We start from the raw sequence: 24897 nt of genomic DNA, 5'->3' as shown, positions 1-24897 counted from the left end.
TAAAAATACATGAAAATAGGAAAAACTCACTTCGGAGGATAGACTAAGGACTTGGAGAACCTTTGCTTTTAAGCACAGGGAGCACATTAAATAACAGTAAATTAATATTACAGAACTAGGTCAGTGCGTGAAGGCCCTTTTCCTCACTCTCTCCCCATTTGCCTTTGTGGTAAAAAATGAAAAGAAAAGCTACAAACTTCCAAAACCAAAACCAAAACGCTATAGGAATAATTGTAATTTTCAAAATGTCGTTCTTTAAGGTATAGCTTTATTTTCCTGTTCAAAAATTCATTAGCCACTACATTTAGTTGAATTCAGTCTAATATAATGGTTTTGGTTTTCCTTCGTCTTTTTCCCCAAATAGGCGTAATTTAGACCACCTCGAAATACGTAAAGAGGAACCGGACTTTCAACTAGCGTGGAAAAGGAACAAGATGCTAGAAAAAGTAATCCAAGGCCCGATCCCACCTGGTTTAACGTGACCCTTAGACGACCGTCTCGGCCGTCGGCTTTCGTGACACGGAAAAGAAATATGAGGAGTAACAGATCATCCACTGACTGGGGTGTTTTCCCCAGGACGTTTTCCCTGCGGAAACGCTGCTCCATGTTTTATTGCACTAACAGGTTGTACCTTCAAATGCTCATATAGAAGCTAATCCCACTGACTACAGCGGAGGGAAAACAGAAACTTCGGAGCAAATTTACGTGCAGTTGCTCGGCTTTTTCCTGCAACTGTCCCAACTGATCGCTTTCCCGACCCTTTCCACGTGCGCTTCATCCACCACCAGCCGTCATTCCAAGCGTGAGTGACGTTAGCAAAGCGAAGTTCAACTTTGAGCGCCTCCTTAAACCCCTGGACCATCTGACTCCGTAACTCCGCCCACTCGGCTCCAGTTGCGAATGAAAATTCAGCCCAGCCGAGCCGAAAAGAGGAACGTGTGAGTGGGCGGAGGACAATCCAAAGAAGAATCAGAGCTAGTTGGACCGTGGGATGCGTACGTCCACGTTGTAAGCCATATGTTTAGCATGCTTCATTATAGTGAGAAAGATTGAGAGAGTGGAAAAGCTTCTAGGAAGACCCGAGAGAGTTACCATGTTAGTTAGTGGGCTAGAGAAGCTGTTTGCTTGTTGCTTAGAAAGCAAAAGGCGCTCCTTTTGCACGACTGAAAAATCAAACTGCCCCGTCTTGCCAACTTGCTGCCGTCGGACTGTTTGTAAAACTGAACGGGGGACGTTTCATTTCAAGGGAGGAGAAAGAGGGAGGGGTTGTACTAGGAGGAGTTGCGACATATTAATGTATTTGCGTAACATATTTTGACCGGGTGGGAAGAAAAGTTGCTTGATGACTTGTGACTGCGACTTTTACGGAACCGAGAATGTTCCTCGGCGCTTAGATGTTTCCCACGTGTTTGACGATCTAGGGAATATGGATTTCGGTTTCTAAGATCCATAGGCGATCTAAATACAAACTATTGCAAGCTATTCTTCCATCTATCGGGACTGCCTTTCGTGAAATATTCTTGGGGGAGGGGTGGTGTGGCAGGTTTTCGCTGAGCAGAAACTGATAATGTGGCAATATTAAGATCAGGAGGCGAAGAACCAGCGTAAATTTAGGAATGTTATTAGATGAGACGTATGTTCAAATGCAAACAGAGGAACAAGAGTTAGAATCCTTAAAATTTTTTTATATCTGGGAATAAACTCTGTTGAATATATTAGTAAGAATTATGCATGGGACTGATGTATTTCTTGTATTGGTAGATTGGTTGATATTTGTCCCTGCTTATTCAAGAATTAACAACATAATTAGTGGAGGACTTATTTCCCCCCCCAGTTTATCTGTGACCCTGATATTTCTCTTGTCTTTTCTAATCTTGATAAAACTGCTATTAATCTGTTATTAGACAAAGGTAGTGTATGAAATGGTCGAGTTATATTTTAGCCAAATACATTCAAGTCTTACACTGCTTACAGTTATGTCAAACACCAGATAGATTGTAGTCTGCTAAATAATAATAATAATAATAATAATAATAATAATAATAATAATACTTCTTCTTTGGAATTGGGTAAGGAAGTTCTAACAAAATGGTCATCATGATGGGCATGATCACACACAAAAAACCAAAAGGTTGATTCCCTACCTTTTCTTCTCCACAGGTTTTTTTTTAAAAAATATATTAATAGTCTTACTTTTATGTCTTTAAGTCAGTTTTGACATTTGGTGACTGCCTGGACAGGCTCTGCAGTCTTTTTCGGAAGGTTTTTCAGAAGTGGTTTGCCATTGCTTCCTTTTAAGGCTGAGTGAAAATGATTGGCTTAAAGTCACTAATTGGCTTTATACCAAAGGCAGGACTACAATTCATGATTTTCTGGTTTATAATCTGGTGCCATAACCACTAGCCCAAACTGCTCATTATATTTATATCCCATCTTAATTTGTACAATTAAGGCAACATACTGTACATAAACCTGCCTTCTATTTTGTTACAAAAGTAAACTTGTGAAGTGGATTGGGCTGAAAAAAAGCAACTCCTGTAAAGACCCTTAGCCAGCTTTTACCTCTGAGACTGGGCTAGAATTCACGTTCTCCCAATTTCTACTGCAATATTTGAACCATTGTATCAAGCCAGCTTCTTACTTTTGTTTTTTTACTGGGCAGTTGTGCAGACTTGTACGTAAAGCTTCATTCTTTTCTAATGGCTACAGGTGCCTGTAAGATGCTGGTTCTGGTTCCAACTTAATTATTTTGCAGTTATACAAAACATCCTGAGAGAAAACCACAGGGCATAGCAAACAGAAAGTATGCATCATATAGTTTTGAAATTGCCTCCAGTGGAAAAATTTCTGGGAAAACTAGGTGACTCTTAAAAACTTTCCAGCTGATATTTCTAAATTGGTTATGTTTAGTGTGGAGATGAGAAGATTGTAGTAATGTAACTGTCTTAAAATAGCTGAAAGGGCCATCAGGTAGAAAATGGGCTAACATTGGTTTGGTTCTTCCAGAAGATAGGTTAAATTGAGTAAGACGGTAAATGGTGATAGGACATGGGTGTCAAACTCTATTGTGTCACACGACGTATTGTGACATATCACAATTTGCCTTTGTGGAGCTGGGGTGGGTGTTGCATCCGGTCTGCGGGCCTCCAGTTTGACACCCCTATGATAGGCCATCAGGAAAAATGTACTAGTGGTAAGAGCTGTTCCACAATGGAATAGATTGCCTCAGGTGGTGATAGAGAGAGTCTTTCACTGAAGGTGTTCAGTGGATGGATGGACAAGGAATTGGTCTAGATCAGGGGTCGGCAACCTGAAAAAGCAAAAGAGCCACTCGGAACCGGTTCCATCACACACACAAAAAAGTGGGAGCCGCAAAAAGTGAGTGCGCGTGCGTGGACGCAAGCGCAAAATGGGAGGCACCTGCGCAGTGACAGGTGCTGGGTTGCGGCGCCACCTTCAGCCCGGGCGCCACCGGAGCCACCCCCGGGACCTCCAAACTGCCGCTTGTTCGGAGAGGTGCGCGCGCAGCTCTCCAAACCTTCCCTCTCTCCGAACGGGTGGTGGCGCCACCTGTTTGCAGACCTGCAGTTTGCAAACTCAGAGAGGTGTGCGTGAACCTCTCCGAACAGGCAGAGGTGCGCGCACACTTCTCCAAAGGTTTGGAGAGCTACGCATGCACCTCTCCGAACGGGTGGTGATGCCGCCCGTTTGGAAAGCTGCTGTAGCCCGTTTGCAGAGTTGCTGCCTTCAGGCACCTGCGCGGTGACGGGTCTCCCTGGCGACAGGCGCTGGGTTGTGGCGCTGCCTTCAGCCCGGGCGCCACCGCAGCCACCCCCGGGACCTCCAAACCGCTGCCCATTCGGAGAGGTGCACGTGCAGCTCTCCAAACCTTCCCACTCTCCGAATGGGCGGCGGCACCACCTGTTTGCAGACTTGCGGTAGGTCTGCAAGCTGCCATAGCCCGTTTGCAGAGTTGTCACCTTCAGAGTTGTTGCAAACAGGCCGCGGCAGCTCGCCCGTTCGGAGAGGTGCATGTGCAGCTATCCAAACCTTTGGAGGGGTGCGCGTGCAGCCCTCCAAACCTTTGGAGAGGTGCACACGCACCTTTGCAGACCTGCTGCTGCTGGTTTGGAAAGCTGCCGCGGCTCGTTTGCAGAGCTACCGCCTTCGGAGGAAGGTGGCAGCTCTGCAAACGGGCCGCAGCAGCTTTCCAAATGGGCGGCACCACTGTCCATTCGGAGAGGTGTGTGCACACCTCCGCCCGTTCGGAGAGGTGCGCGTGCACCTCTCCAAACGGGCGGCGCCACTGCCCATTCGGAGAGGTGCACGCGCACCACTGCCTGTTCGGAGAGGTGCACGCGCACCGGGCAACTGGGAGCCGCAGGAGATGGCTTAAAGAGCCACATGCGGCTCCAGAGCCGTGGGTTGCCGACCCGTGGTCTAGATGATTTATTTATTTATTTTTATTACATTTATATCCCGCCCTTCTCCGAAGACTCAGGGCGGCTTACAAGCTTAGCAGTATGATCCATATTCCTTCCAATCTTTATATTCTGTGTCACAGACATCAAAAGATATTTATGGACACCACATTTTTTGCCCTGGCTTAAAATGTCAGAACTGAAAATATGTGTGTATATTGTGAATATACCTTTCTTTCTCTCTATGTGTATGTAAGGTGGTTGTCACAGGATTCAGACTTTTTATTCTGAAGGAAGAACAACAGTCTATGAGTGTGGAGAAGTAATCAAATACTAAACCTAACAGGCTGAGCAGCCTTCCAAATAAGGAATATAATTCCTTCTTCTCTTCTCTCAATACTCATCATTTTCTAAATTTTACTATTTAAAATGCATGGTACTTAAAACTCATGGGGAACACAATACAGAAACTAGTATGCAAGGAAAAGAAGGCAGAGGTTATTTCAATTTTTTGTGTGCTTTTCAAGTTCTCTGACTATTGTGGATTTAGGACTTCCAAGGCTATTATAATCACACAACCACACATAATCAAGAGTTTGGGAGTTTTAATTCTGTTTTGGCTATGAAAGCCAGCTGAATGACCTTGGGCCTATCACGCAGTCTCAACACAACTCATCTCACAGGGTTGTTGAGGGAAGGTAGGAGGAGGAAGGAGTATTGACATTTTGAGTAGTTTAAAAAAATAATAAAGATGGGATATAAATAAATACATTTATCTGTAGGTTAACCTTCATACAACCTAATTGGAGAGGGTCAGAGAGCAGGATATTGTCTTCTTTTACCATGCCATTCTTTGGCTGTACCTACTAAACCCATTCTTCCTGTTCTGCATTATCGAAGAGAAAGAAGGACTAAGTTGCAAAGTGTGAAGGCAGTTATCTCCTTATCTATCCCATCTCTCTGGATGGTGCAGATGAAGATTGAATTCAATAGGCAGACATCCCAGTATTGGGGTTACCAGGAGATGGAATTCAGAAGAGAAGGAAGAAAGTACCGTAGCTCCTCTTCCCATGGTTATGCCAGTTGTTCTTGCTTAGCCTTCAGCCCTTCTTAACTTTGCCCTAGCAGTTCAGCATCATATAGATGAGAATCCAGATGTTGGACAAAAGAGAACTTTTCTCTATTTGCATATGCTGTATTTGCTCCAAGAAGCAAGCAGTATCTATAGGTTGAGGCTGAGGAAGCAGTGATGGTTTGGGGCAGGAAGAACTTCTGTCTCAAAACTATTCAGTAGAAGGATTGGATAGTTGCTAGTAACATTGTAGTCCCACCTATTGTGATAGATAGGGAAGGATGATCAAAAAAGGTAGAAGCCACCACTATTCCGTCTTGCTTTTCAGAATTTGATGGAATTTGGGAAGGTCTTTTTGCTTTGTTTTTCCCAACAAGTATTGCAAAGCAGGGACAGTGATCAGTTTGCATGAACATTACATACAACATGTTTCTGAAGAAAGCTTGGCAGTTGGAATGGACACAGCTTTTTGGCACCAATTTGGAAGTGGATTGCTAATGCTTCCTCTGGGATGTTTTTTTAACTTATGAGGCTAGTGATGTTTTATTATCTTTTCCTGAAGGATAGCCTGTCTGGACAATCAATGCCATTGGCTCAAGCAGTGATTGTAAGTAGTATTCATGCCACAGCTGTTGAACTGCATTCTTGTTGTCCATGCAGCAGAAAACATTGTGTGGGTGAGGATATAGTACTAGAAAACAAAATGTAGCATACAGTTAGGAAGAATTTAACTCTCTTCCTGTCTGCTTTTCCTTACAAATAGTCCTTCCTTGACTGGCTGTTAATCCAGAAGTGATTTTTTAATGGATGACAGTTGCTCTTAGAAAGAACATTTGCAGTGGAGCTAATCTTAATGTAAGAAGGGTTGAAGGGTCACACCCTACGAATACCTGATCTCTCTCTACTGCTAATACAGATTTAGGGAACCAATTTCCTGAGAGAATGCTCATTCATGTTCTGTCACTTGTCCAAAAGACAGGATGATTATTTTTGCTTAGAGGAGACTGTTTCTTTTAAACAATGGCAAGCAGAGCAATAGTTCTTTTAAACAATGACAAGCAAAGCAATGTTTTCTATCAAGGAAGGGTTGGTGTATTGTGGTAGATTCCTACAATAATATATTATTTTTTCTGGCCTTAATTGCTTGTTTCTATTGGAATTATGCTGTAGTGAGCATGGAGATAGAGTGAGAAAATATCTACATAGTAGGACAAGCCTGATTGAGCAATGACTAATACCTTGGGAATGGTAGAACTGAAGGACTCTTAAGATACCAAATGAGTGAGATTCACAAATGAGTCTGTAGTCCTCAATGGAACTGTATCTACATAGAGGGAAGTGTGCAGTAAGGTACTCCAAGGTCTGTCTTAGGGCCAATAGTCTTCAATATTCATCAAATTTGCAGACACCAAGCTGTCAGGAGTAGCTAACAATCCAGAAGATAGGCTTAAAATACATAAGGATCTTGACAGACTTGAACACTGGGCCCTATCTAACAAAATGAAATTAAACATAGAGAAAAGTAAAGTTCTAGATTTAGTCAAGAAAAACCAAATGCACAGGTATAGTATAGGTGGTACCTGGTTCAACAGTAGCAACTGTAAGAGGGATCTTGGAGTCCTACTGGACAATCACTTAAATATGAGATAGCAGTGCGCTGCAGCTGCCAGGAAAGCCAACACAGTTCTGAACTGTATTAACAGAGGGATAGAATCAAGATCACATGAAGTGTTAGTATCACTTTATAATGCCTTGGTAAGATCACACTTAGAAGATTGCACCCAGTTTTGGTCACCACAATATAAAAAAGATATTGAGACTCTAGGAAGAGTACAGAGAAGAGTAACAAAGATGATTAGGGGACTGGAGGATAAAGCATATGAAGAACAGTTGCAGGAATTGGGTATGTTTAGTTTAATGAAAAGAAGGAATAGAGGTGACATGACAGCAGTGTTCCAAATCTAAGGGGCTGCCACAAAGAAGGGAGGGTCAACCTATTTTCCAAAGCACCTGAAATCAGGACAAGAAGCAATGGATGGTAACTAATCAAGGAGAGAAGCATCCTAGAACTAAGGAGAAAATTCCTAATAGAGGTTGTGGGTGCTCCAACACTGGAGTTTTTAAAGAAGAGATTAGACAATCATTTATCTGAAATGGTACAGGATTTCCTGCCTGAGCAAGGGGATTAGACTAGAAGACCTTCAAGGTCCCTTCCAACTCTCTTATTCTGTTTTTCTAAATTAAATCATTTTACCTTATTAAGTAAACTTGGTAAAGTGCAAGTTACCTCTTAAAAGTTTATTGCTTGGACAGCAATCTACTCTTACTTTTAGTTGTTTGGTTATGTCCAGTTTATATGGATTACTGATCTATTCCTCAGAAGTCTTGGTAATTGCACTTCCACTTTGAAACTGTTTTTGTGTCAGCTTGTATGTCCCAATACTTGAGCACTAACTTGAAATAGTTAATGGTGAAAGATAAAGAGAAGTAATGAATCTTAAGCAAGAATCTTTCAAAATTTCCTTGTGTGAAAATTTTTCCTGAAAAAAGATAGATCTGTCACTCTTTACAATTTTGTAAATGCTTTCTTTTTAAATAAAGAACTCTTGATGTTAAAACAGATTTCCCCAGCACAATGTGATTGTGGGCCTCCCCGACAGACTATCCAACATATAGTGAGGGAATGCACTAATAGAAGATACCCAGGAGATTTTAAGGACTTCCTCTGCGTAACAACGGGAGCTACTGACTGATTCTCCAAACTCGACATTAAACTCTGAAATGTTATTTCTGTTTTCCTCTTAGGTTTTATAATTGCTTCTTTTTTTAAAAAAAATTGTTTTAACTGTTCTAACTTGTAAACATGAAGTGCTTTTAATTCTGTGTGTGACCAGCCATACGCTAAATAAATAAATCCCCAGATTCTGAATTTCATCAAATTATTCTTCCTTCTAAGCATCAAAGTAAATGTTAAATGTATTCAAATAGGGCTGTGTAATAGATAATAGTAAACATCCTGGCCAAGGCTAAATAGGTGCAAAGCTAATTCTAGCTGATTTGCTGTGGCAGAGATTAAAGAAACAAGCTCTCCCACTTCACCATGATTTATAAAGTCCCAGGAGGTACTAATCCACAATTAGAGAATCTATTTTAGCACTTCAGCCTTAAATCTGAATCATGTCAAGTGCTGGGGAAATCAGGAAATTCAGGCAGTTCAAACAAGTATAAAAACTTATTGCAAGCTTAAGCTCTCTGCAAGAATTGGACCATCTAACATCAGGGAAATGACTGGGAGATAAGAGAGGCATTCAAGGTGGGCTGAACTTAGATTTCTTGTAGGTGCATGAGGACTTGTGATTTATGACAAATTTGATCCCTCCCTCAGGCTCAGCCTGGTCATCTCCTACAAATATTCTATAATAAATGCCATTGTTAAATGTCTAGTTCATCTTTAATAAAAAAAGTGCAAACAAATTAAATTTGTATTTAAAATTGTATACAGACATTAAGAAGCCTAATCTGAAAATTTACAATACAATATGCATATAAAATACAACATTTAGATCTATATTAAAAGCCTTTTAGTAAACCCCAATGATAATTTACTGTAGCTGAATAACAGATGTTGTTGTAATGAATGAGTTATTGTGCCATAGGGCAAGCTCATCAGGACAAGCAATTTGGTTCTTGTTGTAATAAAGCTATTAATTAGGAGAAAGTCCCATTGAAGTCATTGTTTTGTAATTCCAGCCACAGAATGATGTAGGCACCCCACACCAATATTTAAAATGTATTTCATCATTAGATGCACTGCACTGAAAGTGTTAGATTTTGTTACAATATGATATATAGATGTGTGTGTGTGTGTGTGTGCGCGTGTGTGTGACATTGTTGATTGGATAACAGGTAGACTTTCATCTGCCAATATTTTGGCCATTTTGGCAAGTTCAGCAACAACTGATAGGCCAAGCTGTTAAGCTACATACAGGTAGTCCTCAACCATTCTAAGTTACCATGACACGGAAAAAGTGGCTTAGACATTTAATGGCTGCAGCATCCCAAAATCTGATCACCATTTGCGATGCTCCAAGCAAAGTCAATGGGAGAATGACTGCCTGATTCACTTTACAACTACAGCAATTCATTTAAGAATGGCAAAAAGGTTGTGTACTTGGGCATGACTCACTTAGCAACTACCTTGTAAGCAGCAGAAATTCTTGCTTAAGAATAGAATTCTGATCCCAACTGAGGTCATAAGTCAAGGACTACCTATATTATATTCCAGGTGAAACAGGCTTCTTTAATTTTTGATTTAATTGTATTAGTACAATACACATTTTAAAAAGACATTGAGGGAGTGGGAAAGTATAAAACTATTACCATATTTACTGACAAATATGGTCCCTAGAATAGCTGGGAGCCAGGTGGCATATAAATTTAATAAATTATTATTATGCACTTGAAGAAGAACACATAGGGAAGGGACATTTGTTAACTTGGAGGCCTCCCAAATTTCCCCATTTATTTAATGGTCCATGTTTTCAGAAAGTTGGTACAAGCGCTGTTCTTGTGAGATGCATGTGCACAAAATGGGAACTGAAGTGTCTTCAAATAGAATAGACTACAGTGTAAGTATTGACTTGGCTATTTGAACTTGCCGGCCTGGACTGAGGGACTGGGGTTTGAGATTTTAAATTTTAAATTTTAGAACGTGTTTTATTGTTTAGGGCTACTTGGTTTAATTTATTTTAATTTTTATATATTATGTGTTGTATATAGTGTTTTAATTGCCCTGTACACCACCCCAAGTCCTTCGGGAGAGGGGCAGTATATAAATCCAAATAATAAATAAATAAATATCAAACTTAACTATAAAAGTAAGACAAAAATGGCTTCTTTCCCCTACCAGTACAATGTTTTGTTTAAATTTACACATGATTTTCATTTTCTCGTTAGTCGTGTACAGAAATACTTTTTATCTTAGGTATGAATTCTGTGTTAACTATAAATAACCCATTATTAGATAAATAGCAGCTGGTAGGGTGGAGAAATCAATTTTAATAAAAGACTGGGCAAGTCCTGTCAGTTATAATGTTTAAGTATTATGGGTGAGCACTGTTATTTATGTAATGATCCTTTGAACTCTACGGATTTGGTAAGGCTTTTGTTCTCCAGTCATAAATATTTGCATTATATGCAAAAAAACCAACAACCCCAAAACAAAACACCACCCAGACTTGGCTATAAATATATTCCTGCTTTTCCTAGGCAGAATAATATTTTTTGTTGGAGCCTTGCCATAATAATAGCATAAATTGTTAGAATAAGGTAATGTTCCAGAAGTGGAATTGCCCATCTGGCAGTTTCCCTGGTCAAAAGTCCAAATATGAATCCTATCTCAGAATGTTCTATGACAAATTCTGCCATCTCAAGGAAATGCAAAATTATAAAAGCTTGAAGACTCTTTGGAATTCCATCATGCTGTCTAGCCAGGAAACCAGCCTGCTTCTCTAGGTCTGGTATAGTTGGCCCTAATTCTGCCTTATTTTCTCCTTACAGTAGAAGAAGCTGGTATTGCTCTGTTTACTGGTCAACAATTTGACAAGACATTTGGTTGGAGAAACCTTTTGGTTTATAAACTTGAAATTAAGTTTTCTTGCATTTTAGCAAGAGTAATGATTCACTGGAATTAACTGTCAAGCTTGGAACTAGTTAAGCAGACCTATGAATACCCAAAAAACTTTAATAAGTAGTTTAATCTCAGAAAAGCTATTATGAAGGGATTGCAGTAACTGCTGTTGTATCCAAAGCAAAACCTATTTATAGCAAAATCAGTGGGAGGGGCTGCGCAGCAGGCTGTTTCTTGGTTTGGTAAAAGATAGCTTTGATATTTTATTGTTTTGAGAACTTACTCTCACACAAGGAACATTTATGACCAATGAGCACACATGGAATGTTGATAGTTTGTGAGGATTCTTACAAACAATTGTTACAAGCACCACAAACCTTAAATTACCATTTCCTAGAATCATAAACTGGAAAGGCTTAAATTGACCTTCAACACCATCTTGTCCATTAAAAGAAATTATCATATAATTTTTATTCCCAATCCTCTGTTATTGTAGTTGCTTCTAGTAATTATTGCTATTCCTAATGGCAAGCTATATAATCTTATAAATAATTTACATCTGGTTTAGTACATTTGCTGTTTCATTTTTTCAAGGTTTAGCATTATACTAGCAAACTCACCCCCTTCATAGATTACTGCCTTGTCGTGGCGAAGGGGCTTGCGTAATTCAATGAAGCTATGAGCTATGCCGTGCAGAGCCACCCAAGACGGAAAAGTCATAGCAGAGAGTTCTGACAAAACGTGATCCACTGGAGAAGGAAATGGCAACCCACTCCAGTATCTTTGCCATGAAAACCCTATGGACAGTACCAAAAGGCAAAACGATATGACGCTGGAAGATGAGACCCTCAGGTCGGAAGGCGTCCAATATGCTACTGGGGAAGAGCAGAGGGCTAGTATTAGTAGCACCAGAAAGAATGAAGCGACTGGGCCAAAGCTGAAAGGATGATCAGTTGTGGATGTGTCTGGTGGTGAAAGGAAAGTCCGATGCTGTAAAGATTTTTTCTCCATAGGAACCTGCAATGTAAGATCCATGAATCAAGGAAAGCTGGACATAGTCAAACGAGATGACAAGATTGAACATCGACATCTTAGGTATCAGCGAACTAAAATGGACAGGAATGGGTGAATTCAATTCAGATGACCATCAGGTATACTACTGCGGGCAAAAATCCCTCAGAAGAAATGGAGTAGACTTCATAGTCAATAAAAGAGTAGGAAAAGCAATACTGGGATAAAGGTAAAGGTAAAGGTTCCCCCGCACGCGAGTGCTAGTCGTTTCCGACTCTACGGGCCGGTGCTCATCTCCGTTTCAAAGCCGAAGAGCCAGCGCTTGTCCGAGGACATCTCCGTGGTCATGTGGCCGGCATGACTAGACGCCAAAGGCGCACGGAACGCTGTTACCTTCCCACCGGAGTGGTCCCTATTTTTCTACTTGCGTTTTGACGTGCTTTCGAACTGCTAGGTTGGCAGAAGCTGGGACGAGTAACTCTGTCACTCTGTTACGCGGCACTCGGGATTCGACCCTCCAAACTGCCGACCTTCTGATCGACAAGCTCAGCGTCCTAACCCACGGAGCCACCGCGTCCCATTTGAGCCACCGCGTCCCATTAATACTGGGATACAATCCCCAAAATGACAGAATGATCTCAGTTCGAATCCAAGGCAAACCATTCAATATCACAGTAGTCCAAGTCTATGCCCCAACCACCAGTGCTGAAGAGGATGAAATTGACCGGTTCTATAAAGCCCTACAGCACCTTATAGAACTAACACCAAAAAATGATATCCTTGTCATCATGGGGGATTGGAATGCTAAAGTAGGAAGCCAAAAGGTAACTGGAATAACAGGCAAGTTTGGCCTTGGAGTACAAAATGAAGCAGGGCACAGGCTGATAGAATTTTGTCAAGAGAGTACGATGGTCATAGCAAACACTCTTTTCCAACAAACCAAGAGACGGCTCTACACATGGACATCACCAGACGGTCAACACAGAAATCAGATTGACTATATGCTCTGCAGCCAAAGATGGAGAAGCTCTATACAGTCAGTAAAAACAAGACCAGGAGCTGACTGTGGCTCAGACCATGATCTTCTTATTGCAAAGTTTAGGCTTCAACTGAAGAAAGTAGGGAAAAGCACTAGGCCACTCAGGTATGAATTAAATCATATCCCTATTGAATATACAGTAGGGGTGACAAATAGATTTAAGGAATTAGATCTGATAGACAGAGTGCCTGAAGAACTATAGACAGAGGTTTACAACATTGTACAAGAGGTAGCAACTAAAACCATCCCAAAGAAATGCAAGAAAGCAAAATGGCTGTTTGAGGAAGCTTTGCAAATAGCTGAGGAAAGGAGGGAAGCGAAAGGCAAGGGAGAAAAAGAAAGATACGCCCAATTGAATGCAGAATTCCAAAGAATAGCTAGAAGAGATAAGAATGCTTTCTTAAATGAACAGTGCAAAGAAATAGAAGAAAACAATAGAATAGGGAGGACCAGAGATCTTTTCAAGAAAATTGGAGAGATGAAGGGAACGTTTAATGCAAAAATGGGCTTGATAAAGGACCAAAATGGCAGGGACCTAGCAGAGGAAGGAGAGATTAAGAAGAGGTGGCAAAATTACACAGAAGAACTATACAACTTTATAAGAACTATACAACTTTACTTCCCCCACCCAAGATGGCGGACGTGCTCGGCTGAGCTCCGCAAGCACCAGCTGTTAGGCGTCCCTTGGGAGCCCCTCATGAGCCTTTGGGCTTTTTGAGTATGGGGATTGAGGGGTTGGGGAATTAGGCAGCGAGACAACTAGGAGGTCGACGAAGCCGGCAATGACTTACTCCATCTGCTGAGCTGCCCGTCTGCTGGCCCTGCTGTTTTTCGGCTGCTTCCTGCTGTCCGCCGGCTGTTCTCTCTGCTGCCGCCTTTCCGGACCATCTACGGCTGCTTGGGGCCGCCCGCTGGCCCTGCTGTTTGTCGCCTGCTTCTTGCTGTCTCCCGGCTGTCTTTTCCTGCGGCTGCCTTTCCGGACCATTTGCGGCTGCTTGGGCCGACGGCGGCTGTCTTCTTTCTTGTCAGCTGTTTCTCCCCGGTTTGTCTGCGGCTGCTCGGGGCTGACGCCGGCGTCTTTTCCTGCACTTCGGGCCGTTTTGGGCCGCCTAGGCGCTCCCGGACTGGCCCCGGTTGTCGGGGTGGACGCCGGTGAATCTGCTCGGGCGGCGGCGATTTCGGGCGATGACGAAGGCGGTAATGGCGGCAATGATGGTGATGGCGGCAATGGCGTGGGCGGCGTCCCCGGCGCTGGTTGCGGTGGTGTTTGGGCCGCGCCTGGCGCCGACGGCGGCCCGCGCTCGGCGGCAGCGGCGGCAATACGTGTTCGGCGGTGACGGCGAAGATGGTATGTTCTGGCCGTCTTTAGCGGCCCAACAGCTGATGAGACATTTCGGGGGCCAGCTTTTGGACTGCTTACGGCTGCACCGGCGTTTCTTGGACTGTGTACCCGTTTGCCGGTGGCTGGCCTCGCGCTTTTTCGGCTTTTGGCCCTCTCGCTGGCGGGGGGATTTCCACGTTGCCCTACCTCGCCTTGGGCTGCTCTTTAGCGGCAATGTCGCCCTCGGGCCGTCTCGACGGTGGACAGGGCGACTTAGTCATCTTGGCGGCGACGGCGTCTTCAGTCCATTCAGTGGCGGAGAAGATGACCGCGGATCATCATAATGGTACTAGGATGACGTGGTTCCCGCACCGCCTTTGGACTGCTTTTGCAGCGATGTTCGCGATTTGGACCATCTTCACTATCTTGGCCTGCTTGCCCTTTTTGCCTCGGACATATGGACATACATACTTATCATCTTGTCTGCCTACCTTCCCCCTCTCCCCTTGGATTTTGGGACACAACTGGGTATCGGCCACGGTGGGAGAATGGCTTGACTTTTTCCATCTGCGCCCCCATGGAGGTGGGAGCTCTATGGGGTTGCCTACCCAGAGGATATCTGGCCCACCTCCAGGAACAGAGTTGCAACCCGTCGTGAGAGGGCGGGGGGTGGCCTGTCTCTGGGGGCACCCAACTGAGTGGCAGTGAAGTTGGGTGGGGACCAAGATATCTGTCTTTATGCTTCGATCCTCCCACTAATGGGACGCCTTTCCTGGCCTTGCTAGACTTATGCGGAAATATACTAGCACGGATTTGTATGCCCTCAGGGGAGCCCCCCTCTCCTGGGTGCGACCCGCCTCCTTAAACATTTTCAACCTCGATGACGGGCCCGAGTTTTGGGACCCTGAGAGATGGCTGGGCAGGGGCAGGGGCCGTCAATATAAAGTTAATAGAAGGCCTCTGATCATTTTTTTATCTAGATTTTTTATAGGGTTAGGGAGCGGGGTGGGTGATAAGGGTTGTCTGGCCTTGGGGGGCGGCCAATCAACCATGGTTCAGGCCGGACTTGGGTCTGACCGCGCGACGGGAGAACGGGGTGTCGCGGTCTCCGGAGCTCACGAGCGGGTCGTGGGATTACCAATTCCCACGACGGGGAATGGCAGCAGGCGGATAGACATGGGGCCGTATCGCTACCGGGAGGGCCATCTCCGCTACTTGCAAGCGGTGAGGCGCTCCGACCCTCTGCTTCTTCCCCGAGGTTCCGGGAGCGAGGATGTGCAGCCTCCTGAGCTCCGGCTGGTGTATCTGAATGCCAGGTCCGTGGTTAACAAAGCTCCCCTCGTTAGGGATTTAGTTGAGGGTGAGCATGTGGACCTGGCCTGCATCACGGAGACCTGGTTGGGCCCAGAGGGTGGGGTCCCTTTGGTTGACCTCTGCCCACCAGGCTTCCGGGTGCTGCACCGGCCACGAGCTCAAGGTAGGGGTGGGGGAGTGGCGGTTATTATTAGGGAGACCTTATGTCCGCGGGAGACCACCGTTTCTCAGATAGTCGGGTGTGAGTCTCTCTTTGTGAGATTTGGTTCTGGGGCGCAGTTGGGTTTGCTGCTGACGTACATTTCACCTAGTCGTACAGCGGCAGCCCTGCCCGAGCTGCTCGATATCCTCTCAGGGTTGGTGGTTGAGTTTCCCAAACTTATAGTTTTGGGAGACTTCAATCTACCATCCCTGGGAGGCTCATCTGAGCTAGCTCGGGAGTTCATGGCTTCCATGACGGCCATGGACCTGACGCAAGTAATTTCTGAACCAACTCATGAGGGAGGCCACACTCTTGACCTGATTTTTTTATCTAGACGGTGGTTGGATGATCTTGGTGGGGGCTCTCCATTTATTATGCCCCTGTCATGGACCGATCATCATCTCCTGCGGATGGTCTTCCGTTTTGCCGCCCCCCGCCGTGGGGATACGGAGCCAATTAGATGGTACCGCCCCAGACGCTTAATGGATCCTGATAGATTCCAAGCGGCGCTGGGGTCCCCACCTGCCTCCATTGCTCACAGCTCGGCGGATGCCTTAGTGGAAACCTGGGAAAGGGCAGCCACTGAGGCACTTGACCGGGTTGTACCCTTGCGGCCCCTGACCCGGCGCAGATCCCAGCGAGCTCCATGGTTCTCCGCGGAGCTCCGGGAGATGAAGCGTCGGAAACGGGGCCTAGAGAGCTGTTGGAGGTCGAGCCGATCCGAACCCGACCGGTTGCGGTTAAGAACCTATATTAGGTCTTATCTCGCAGCGATGAGGGTGGCGAGGTGTAATTACTTCTCTACCCTCATTGCGTCCGCAGATAATCGCCCGGCCGCCCTGTTTAGGGTGACTCGCTCACTTCTTAATCAGGAGGTGAGGGAGGATCCCTTGCAGGGTCGTGCCGAGGAATTTAGTCAACATCTGTCGGATAAAATCGCTCGGATTCGGACCGGTTTGGACTCCAGCTGGGTAGAGTCAGGCGATCAGGACACGGGCGGTCTTGTCAATGTTATCTGGGAAGAGTTTGATTCTGTGACCCCTGATGAAGTGGACAGGATTATGGGGAGGCTGAGCTCCTCCACATGTTTGTTGGATCCGTGCCCTTCCTGGCTGGTTTATGCAGCTAGGGAGAGGACACGAGGCTGGCTCCAGGCGGTTATATCTGCTTCTTTGAGTGAGGGTTATTTCCCCACCGTCTTGAAGGAGGCGGTGGTGAGACCTCTCCTCAAGAAGCCTGCCTTGGACCCAGCTGTATTGAACAACTTTCGTCCAGTCTCCAACCTTCGCTTTCTTGCGAAGGTTGTTGAGAGTGTGGTGGCGCATCAGCTCCCTCTGGTCCTGGATGAAGCGGATTATCTGGACCCCTACCAATCGGGTTTCAGGCCCGGGTACAGCACGGAGACGGCATTGGTCGCTCTGGTGAATGATCTCTGGAGGGCTCGGGACAGGGGATATTCCTCTGTCCTAGTCCTATTAGACCTCTCGGCGGCTTTCGATACCATCGACCATGGTATCTTGCTGCGGCGTCTCAGGGGATTGGGAGTGGGAGGCACAGTTCTTCGGTGGTTCTCCTCCTATCTCCTGGGACGTTCGCAGTCGGTGTTGGCAGGGGGGCAGAGATCGGCCCCTAGGTCTCTCGTTTGTGGAGTTCCTCAGGGGTCGGTTCTCTCGCCTCTCCTGTTCAACATCTATATGAAACCGCTGGGTGAGATCATTCGTGGTTTTGGAGTTGGGTATCATCAATATGCCGATGATACCCAACTTTTCTTTTCGACCCCAAACCACCCCAGTGATGCCCTCGCTGTGATGTCCCGTTGCCTGGAGGCGGTTCGGGTCTGGATGGGGAGGAACAGACTTCAGCTCAACCCTGACAAGACTGAGTGGCTGTGCATTCCGGCATCCCAGGACATTCAAAATGTTCCATCTCTTTCTATGGGGGGTGAGCTCTTACCCCCCGTGGATAGGGCTCGCAACTTGGGAGTCCTCCTAGATTCACGGCTTACCCTAGAAGATCATGTAGTGGCCGTGACTAGGGGGGCTTTTGCCCAGGTTCGCCTGGTGCGTCAGTTGCGGCCCTATCTGGACCAGGATGCCCTGTGCACGGTCACTCATGCGCTCGTGACCTCTCGCCTTGACTACTGTAATGCTCTCTACATGGGGCTTCCCTTGAAGACCACTCGGAGGCTCCAACTGGTACAGAATGCGGCCGCGAGAGTTGTCTTGGGAGTTTCCCGGTACTCCCATGTTACACCTTTGCTCTGCGAGCTGCATTGGTTGCCAGTTGTCTTCCGGGTGAGGTTCAAGGTCTTGGTTATGATCTTTAAGTCCCTACATGGCATGGGTCCGGGTTACCTCGGGGACCACCTGCTGCCGGCTTCAACTCCCCTCCGCCCTGTGCGTTCCCACAGAGAGGGCCTCCTCAGGGTGCCTCCGGTCAGGGAATGCTGACTGGCGGCCCCCAGGGGGAGAGCCTTCTCTGTGGGTGCCCCGGCTTTGTGGAACCAACTGCCGGTGGAGCTCCGGACGGCATCGGACCTCCGAACTTTCCGTCGTGGCCTGAAGACCCATTTGTTTGAATTGGCTGGTCTGGCCTGATGGGGGAGCTGGGTTTTAAACTGTCATTTTAGATTGCATTATTGTTTTTTAATTTGGGCATTGATTTAATCTTTGTTTTAACTTTTGTATAGTACTGTATTTTTATTTATATGCCCTGTGAACCGCCCTGAGTCCCCAGGGAGAAGGGCGGTATATAAATTAAATAAAACATAAACATAAACAAACATACAAGAATGAGCTTAACGTCCCTGATAATCACAATGAGGTGGTCACTGACCTTGAGCCAGACATCTTGGAATGTGAAGTGAAGTGGGCCTTAGAAAAGCTGAGCAACAACAAAGTTAGTGGAGGTGACAGTATTCCAGCTGAGCTATTCAAAATCTTAAAAGACAATGCAGTAAAAGTGCTACATTCAATTTGCCAGCAAATTTGGAAAACTCAACAGTGGCCACAGGATTGGAAAAGATCAGTTTACATTCCAATTCCAAAGAAAGGCAGTGCCAAAGAATGTTCAAACTATTGCACCATTGCACTCATTCCTCATGCTAGTAAAGTTATGCTTAAAATCCTACAAGCTAGACTCCAGCAATATGTGGATCGAAAACTACCAGAAGTACAGGCAGGATTTCGAAGAGGCAGAGGAACTAGAGATCAAATTGCCAACATACGCTGTATTATATGTAAATAAGTTATTACTAATGTTAAACGTTGTTAAGTTATGAGGTAAAGCAGTCTGACAGGAGAACACACAGGAATTTTGACAGCTGTCAAAATTCCCCAGCAAAGCGCAGGCGCAAACCGGTTGACAGCTCGCGGCTGTCAAAACAATGCGGAACCGCCCAGCCACAATGAGAGAGCTGTCAGAAGACGCGGAGCCGATTGGAGCAGAGAACCGCGGCGCGAAAAGACTGGCCTCTGATTGGACCAGCCGGCCGGCTGCCGGCTATAAAAGCCGAACCCTTCTGTACATTCTTGTCCTTGTTCTAAATAAAACCTGTTAATGAGCCAGCTGTCACTGAGTGGTCTATCAGCCACTTCACTGGCGACGAAGGTGGGATCCGCTCCACCGAGCTGAAGTCACGGCCAGGGAAGAGAGTTCCCGGCCGGCAGAGCAAGTCACTGGAAGTTATAACTTCCACAGCGGAGCGGACCACCGGACCCTGACAGCATGGCAAATTTCGGACGCGTCAGGGAGTTCAACACCCGCCATCCAGAGCGCTGGGAGTCGCATCTGGGGCAGGTCGAGGGCTTTCTCTTAGTAAAATCACTGATGATAGAGCAAAGGCCGCCGCGCTCCTCTACATAAGTGGTCCCCCGGTCTACGATGCTGCCGTGGGCCTGTTCAGCCCCGTGCCAATCGCCGAGGTCCCGTACGCTGAACTCGTCGACCGGCTCAACAAGCACTATATGCCGGCCCGCTCCAAACTATACTGGCGGGTAGAATTCGCCCAGCAAAGACAGCGGCCGAATGAAGCTGCGAACGACTTCATCGCAGGAGTCTGGCACGCTGGCCGAAGTTGCAGTTTCCCGGACTTGGAAGACCGAATCCGGGACCAAGTAGTCATTGGGCTGTGAGATGAACGTCTCCAAAAAAAAGATCATATCCAAGCCAGATATGAGTCTAGCCAGGTCTCCCGGGAGATCTTGGCTTACGAGGACAACCACCGAAAAAAATCAGCCCAGACTACGCCAGAAAACCACGGAACCGTATACCAGGACGAGGCGACCCTCAGCGACGACAACGAATCCGTAGACCTAACAGACGTAGACGCACTTCAACGCCGGATGGAGAGGCGACAAACCCGAAGAAGCGACACCATCGACCGACAAAAACCAAGAAGCCTCCTGCCACCGTGAAGGGACCAACGCACCAACTGTGCCAGCTGCGGGGGCAACCATGCCTGGGCCAGCTGCCGATTCCGCAACGTGAAATGTCACAATTGTGGGAAGACCGGCCACATCAAGCCCGTTTGCCGGAGCCGCCCTCACGACAACTTGCACGAAGTGGAGGCTAACCCCCCAGGTACGAGCACCCTCCGAGCCAATAGGGAAAAGATCCTGGGTAACTTAGTGGAGGCGGTAGACGGGGTGCATTGTCTAAGCCCCAAAGTAAAAATTAAAACCAAAATTCAGGGAGTCGTCTGCGACATGGAGGTCGACTCCGGGTCGGCAGTATCCCTAGTTTCCTTGAAAACATACAAGGAAATCTGCCGGCGCAGCAAAAGGACAATACCCTTAGAAACCCCCCACATACAGTTAGCGGATTATCAAAAAAAACCCATACAGCTTAAGGGGAAAGCCCAAGTATGGGTCGAGTACAAAAAATTTAAGGGGCCCCTAGAAGTACTAATAACCCAAGGAGATCGCACCAACTTAATAGGGCTAAACTGGTTTAGCCCCTTAGGCATTGCCATCACCGGCGTGAATACCGTACAGGCCTCAAGCCTCGATGCCATCTGCAACAAATATGCAGATGTCTTCGATGGCTCGTTGGGAAAATATACAGGTCCACCCATCTCCCTCAACCTAAACCCTACCATCCAACCTGTCAGGATTAGGGCCAGGAGGGTTCCATTCACCCTCAAAAAAGAAAATTGAGGACAAGCTGGAAAGCGTCGTTAAGCTGGGGGTGTTAGAACTGACAGAAGGGGGAAGCTGGGAGACCCCTATAGTAACCCCCGTTAAACCTAATGGGGAAATAAGACTATGCGCTGACTATAACCTAGCGCTAAGTCCCCACACTTACCCTGTTCCAGTGGTGAGAGACGTCCTCGCCTCCATCCGCTCCGGCACCATCTTCGCGAAACTGGATCTCACGCAGGCGTACTTGCAATTACCTGTAACCAATGAAACCGCGGACGCGCAGACGATCGTCACGCACCGCGGGGCTTTCAAAGTAAAAAGATTACAGTTTGTTATTTCGGCAGCCCCGGGAATATTCCATGGAGGAAACTTTGAAGGGGATTCCCGGGGTCTGCCCCTATTTTGACGATGTGCTCATCGCCGGAGAAACAGAAGCCAATCTAGCTGACAGGTTGTCAGCTGTTCTGGACCAGCTCAGAACAGCCGGTCTTAAGCTAAAAAAGGAGAAGTGCTCCATAGGAGTCGCTTCTATGGAATTCCTGGGGTACAGGATAGACGCCCAGGGCATCCATCCTACCAACGAAAAACTCAAAGCCATCCAAACAGCCCCCAGCTCCAAGAACAAACAAGAACTCCAGGCGTTCTTGGGGCTATTAAACTTTTATCACGCCTTTCTACCCCACAAGGCTACGATTGCGGAGCCTCTCCACAGATTATTAGATAAGGGCACACCGTGGTCCTGGACTAGGACACACGAGAGCAGCTTCCAATCACTCAAAAACATTATTTGCAATAGCTCGACAGTCACCCTATTTAAAGAGGATGTTCCCGTATGCATCACTTGCGATGCTTCTCCGTACGGGATAGGAGCCGTCTTAAGCCATCTGGACAAGGACGGCACACAAAGACCAATCGCTTTCTATTCCCGTACCCTAACCAAAGCCGAAAGAAACTATGCGCAAATTGACAGGGAGGCTCTAGGTATCATCGCAGGCGTGAAAAAGTTTCACGACTACCTATATGGAAGACCCTTCACGATCTTCACCGATCATAGACCCCTGTTAGGCATATTTACGTGGGACAAGGCGACTCCCCAAATATTATCCCCTAGAATCCTGCGCTGGTCAATCTTTTTATCAGCATACTCCTACAAGCTGATACACAAGCCTGGTGAAGTAGGACACGCCGATTGCCTCAGCCAACTTCCTGTACAAACCGAGGACCCAGACCCAGCCCCCGCAGGGAACATACTGGCGATCTCAGAGCTACCAGAGTGTCCACTCTCAGCAAAGATCATAGCTGTCAACACCGCTAAGGACAAAATCCTTAGCAGAGTCCTGCGCTGGGTCACTGCAGGATGGCCAACTAAATGCCCGGAAGCTGATTTCCGGCCCTTTTTTACCAAACAACTAGAATTAACATCCCATCTAGGATGCCTCCTATGGGGAAACAGGGTGGTGATACCAAGCAAGAACATACATCAAACACTCGAAACCCTACACGAAGGACACCCAGGGGTGGTAAAAATGAAGTCCCTCGCTAGGAGCTATGTATGGTGGCCAGGCATTGATAAGGACATAGAAAACCACGTAGGGGGGTGCTACCCATGCCAATTAACAAGAGGAGAGCCTCCCCACGTTCCAGTCCATAAATGGGAGACCACAAAAAACCCATGGTCCCGCATCCATTTAGATTTTGCAGGACCAATTCGGGGACAGAGTTTCTTAATAATCGTAGATAGCTACTCAAAATGGCTCGAGGTCATTCCCCTCAAGAAAACAACAACAAACTCCACCATACAAGCACTTAGAAGGGTTTTCGCGACACATGGCCTCCCAGATGTCATAGTTTCCGATAACGGACCACAATTCACGTCTCGTGAATTTCAGATGTTCGCTATGAGGAACTCTATTAGACTGGTCCCATCAGCGCCATTCCACCCATCGACGAACGGAATGGCAGAGATTATGGTACGATCCACCAAGGAAGCATTAAAAAGTTTATTAAAGGGGACTGGCACCGACGGCTCAGCCAATTCCTCATGGCCCAACACACCACACCATGCACCACCACCGGCAAATCACCAGCAGAACTCAGGTGGGGCAGGAGGCTAATAACTAGATTAGACAGGCTGCATCCCGACAGAGCAGCCACAGATCCAGAACTACCCCCCCACCATGAACCTTCACACCAGGACAAACCGTCTGGGCCAGGAGCTATTCCAGCAGCCACAAATGGGTCCAAGGGGTCATAATACAACAAACCGGACCCATCTCATACCTAGTATACACAACCTCCGAGGGACACCTACGACGACACGTCGACCAACTCCGCACCAGAAAACCGGAAAACACACCCCCACCACCAACAGACCAACAAACCCGCCCCACAACCAATGACCCAACTCCACCCTACGAGGTCATAATGCCTCCACTACCGCAGGAGGAAGGGGAGCCGGAAAACGGAACGCCCCCACGACGCTCCAACTGTACCAGAAGAGCACCTGCCTACCTCCAGGACTACGAATGGGTAGGCAGCAACAATCAACAACCAGGGGGTGGAAGCAATCCAGGGGAAGGGTAAGGGGTGTATTATATGTAAATAAGTTATTACTAATGTTAAACTTTGTTAAGTTATGAGGTAAAGCAGTCTGACAGGAGAACACGCGGGAATTTTGACAGCTGTCAAAATTCCCCAGCAAAGTGCAGGCGCAAACCGGTTGACAGCTCGCAGCTGTCAAAACAACGCGGAACCGCCCAGCCACGAGGAGAGAGCTGTCAGAAGACGCGGAGCTGATTGGAGCAGAGAACCGCGGCGCGAAAAGACTGGCCTCTGATTGGACCAGCCGGCCGGCTGCCGGCTATAAAAGCCGAACCCTTCTGTACCTTCTTGTACTTGTTCTAAATAAAACCTGTTAATGAGCCAGCTGTCACTGAGTGGTCTATCAGCCACTTCATACGCTGGATCATGGAGAAAGCTAGGGAGTTCCAGAAAAACATCTACTTCTGCTTCGTTGACTATGCTAAAGCTTTTGATTGTGTGGATCACAACAAACTGTGGCAAGTTCTTAAAGAGATGGGAGTACCAGACCAGCTTATTTGTCTCTTGAGAAACCTATATGTGGGCCAAGAAGCAACAGTGAGAACTGGACACGGAACCACTGATTGGTTCAAAATTGGGAAAGGAGTCCAGCAAGGCTGTATACTGTCACCCTGCCTCTTTAACTTATATGCAGAGCACATCATGAGAAAGGCAGGGCTAGATGAATGAAAAGTTAAAATTAATTTATTTATTTATTTATTTATTTATTTATTTATTTATTTATTTATTTGGTTTATATACCACCCTACTCCCAAAGGACTCAGGGCGGTTTACAAGGCAAAATTTAAAAACAATACAATATAAAATTAAAATTAAATTAAATTAAGTCTAGCCGCAAAAATTCAAATCACAATTTAAAAACATTAAACCCCTCAGTCCAGACCAGATATCTCAAATAGCCAGGTTTTTAGGATTAAAAAATTAAGATTGCCGGGAGAAATATCAACAACCTAAGATATGTACTCTAATGGCAGAAAGTGAAGAAGAACTAAAGAGCCTCTTGTTGCAGGTGAAGAAGGAGAGTGCAAAAGTTGGCTTGAAACTTAACATTAAGAAAACCAAGATCATGGCATCCAGCCCTCTCAATTCCTGGCAAATAGATGGGGAAGAAATGGAGGTAGTGACAGATTTTATTTTCCTGGGCTC

General features: G+C 46.2%; 1 protein-coding gene across 1 annotated transcript in view; it reads left to right on the top strand.

Annotated features, from left to right (window-relative positions):
• Positions 1 to 932: 932 nt before the first annotated feature.
• The window catches only part of PLA2G4A (phospholipase A2 group IVA), a 183711-nt gene continuing 159746 nt past the window's right edge, over positions 933 to 24897 (top strand). The window contains exon 1 of the mRNA XM_083358695.1: positions 933 to 1008. The gene's annotated coding sequence lies outside the window, so the exon portion shown is untranslated. The remainder of the gene's footprint in view (positions 1009 to 24897) is intronic.

Source organism: Vipera ursinii (assembly GCF_947247035.1).
Source record: "Vipera ursinii genome assembly, chromosome: 3".
Classification (NCBI taxonomy): Eukaryota; Metazoa; Chordata; class Lepidosauria; order Squamata; family Viperidae; genus Vipera; species Vipera ursinii.
The sequence above is the reverse complement of the archived record's forward strand: the minus strand, read 5'-3'. Positions and strand labels throughout refer to the sequence as shown.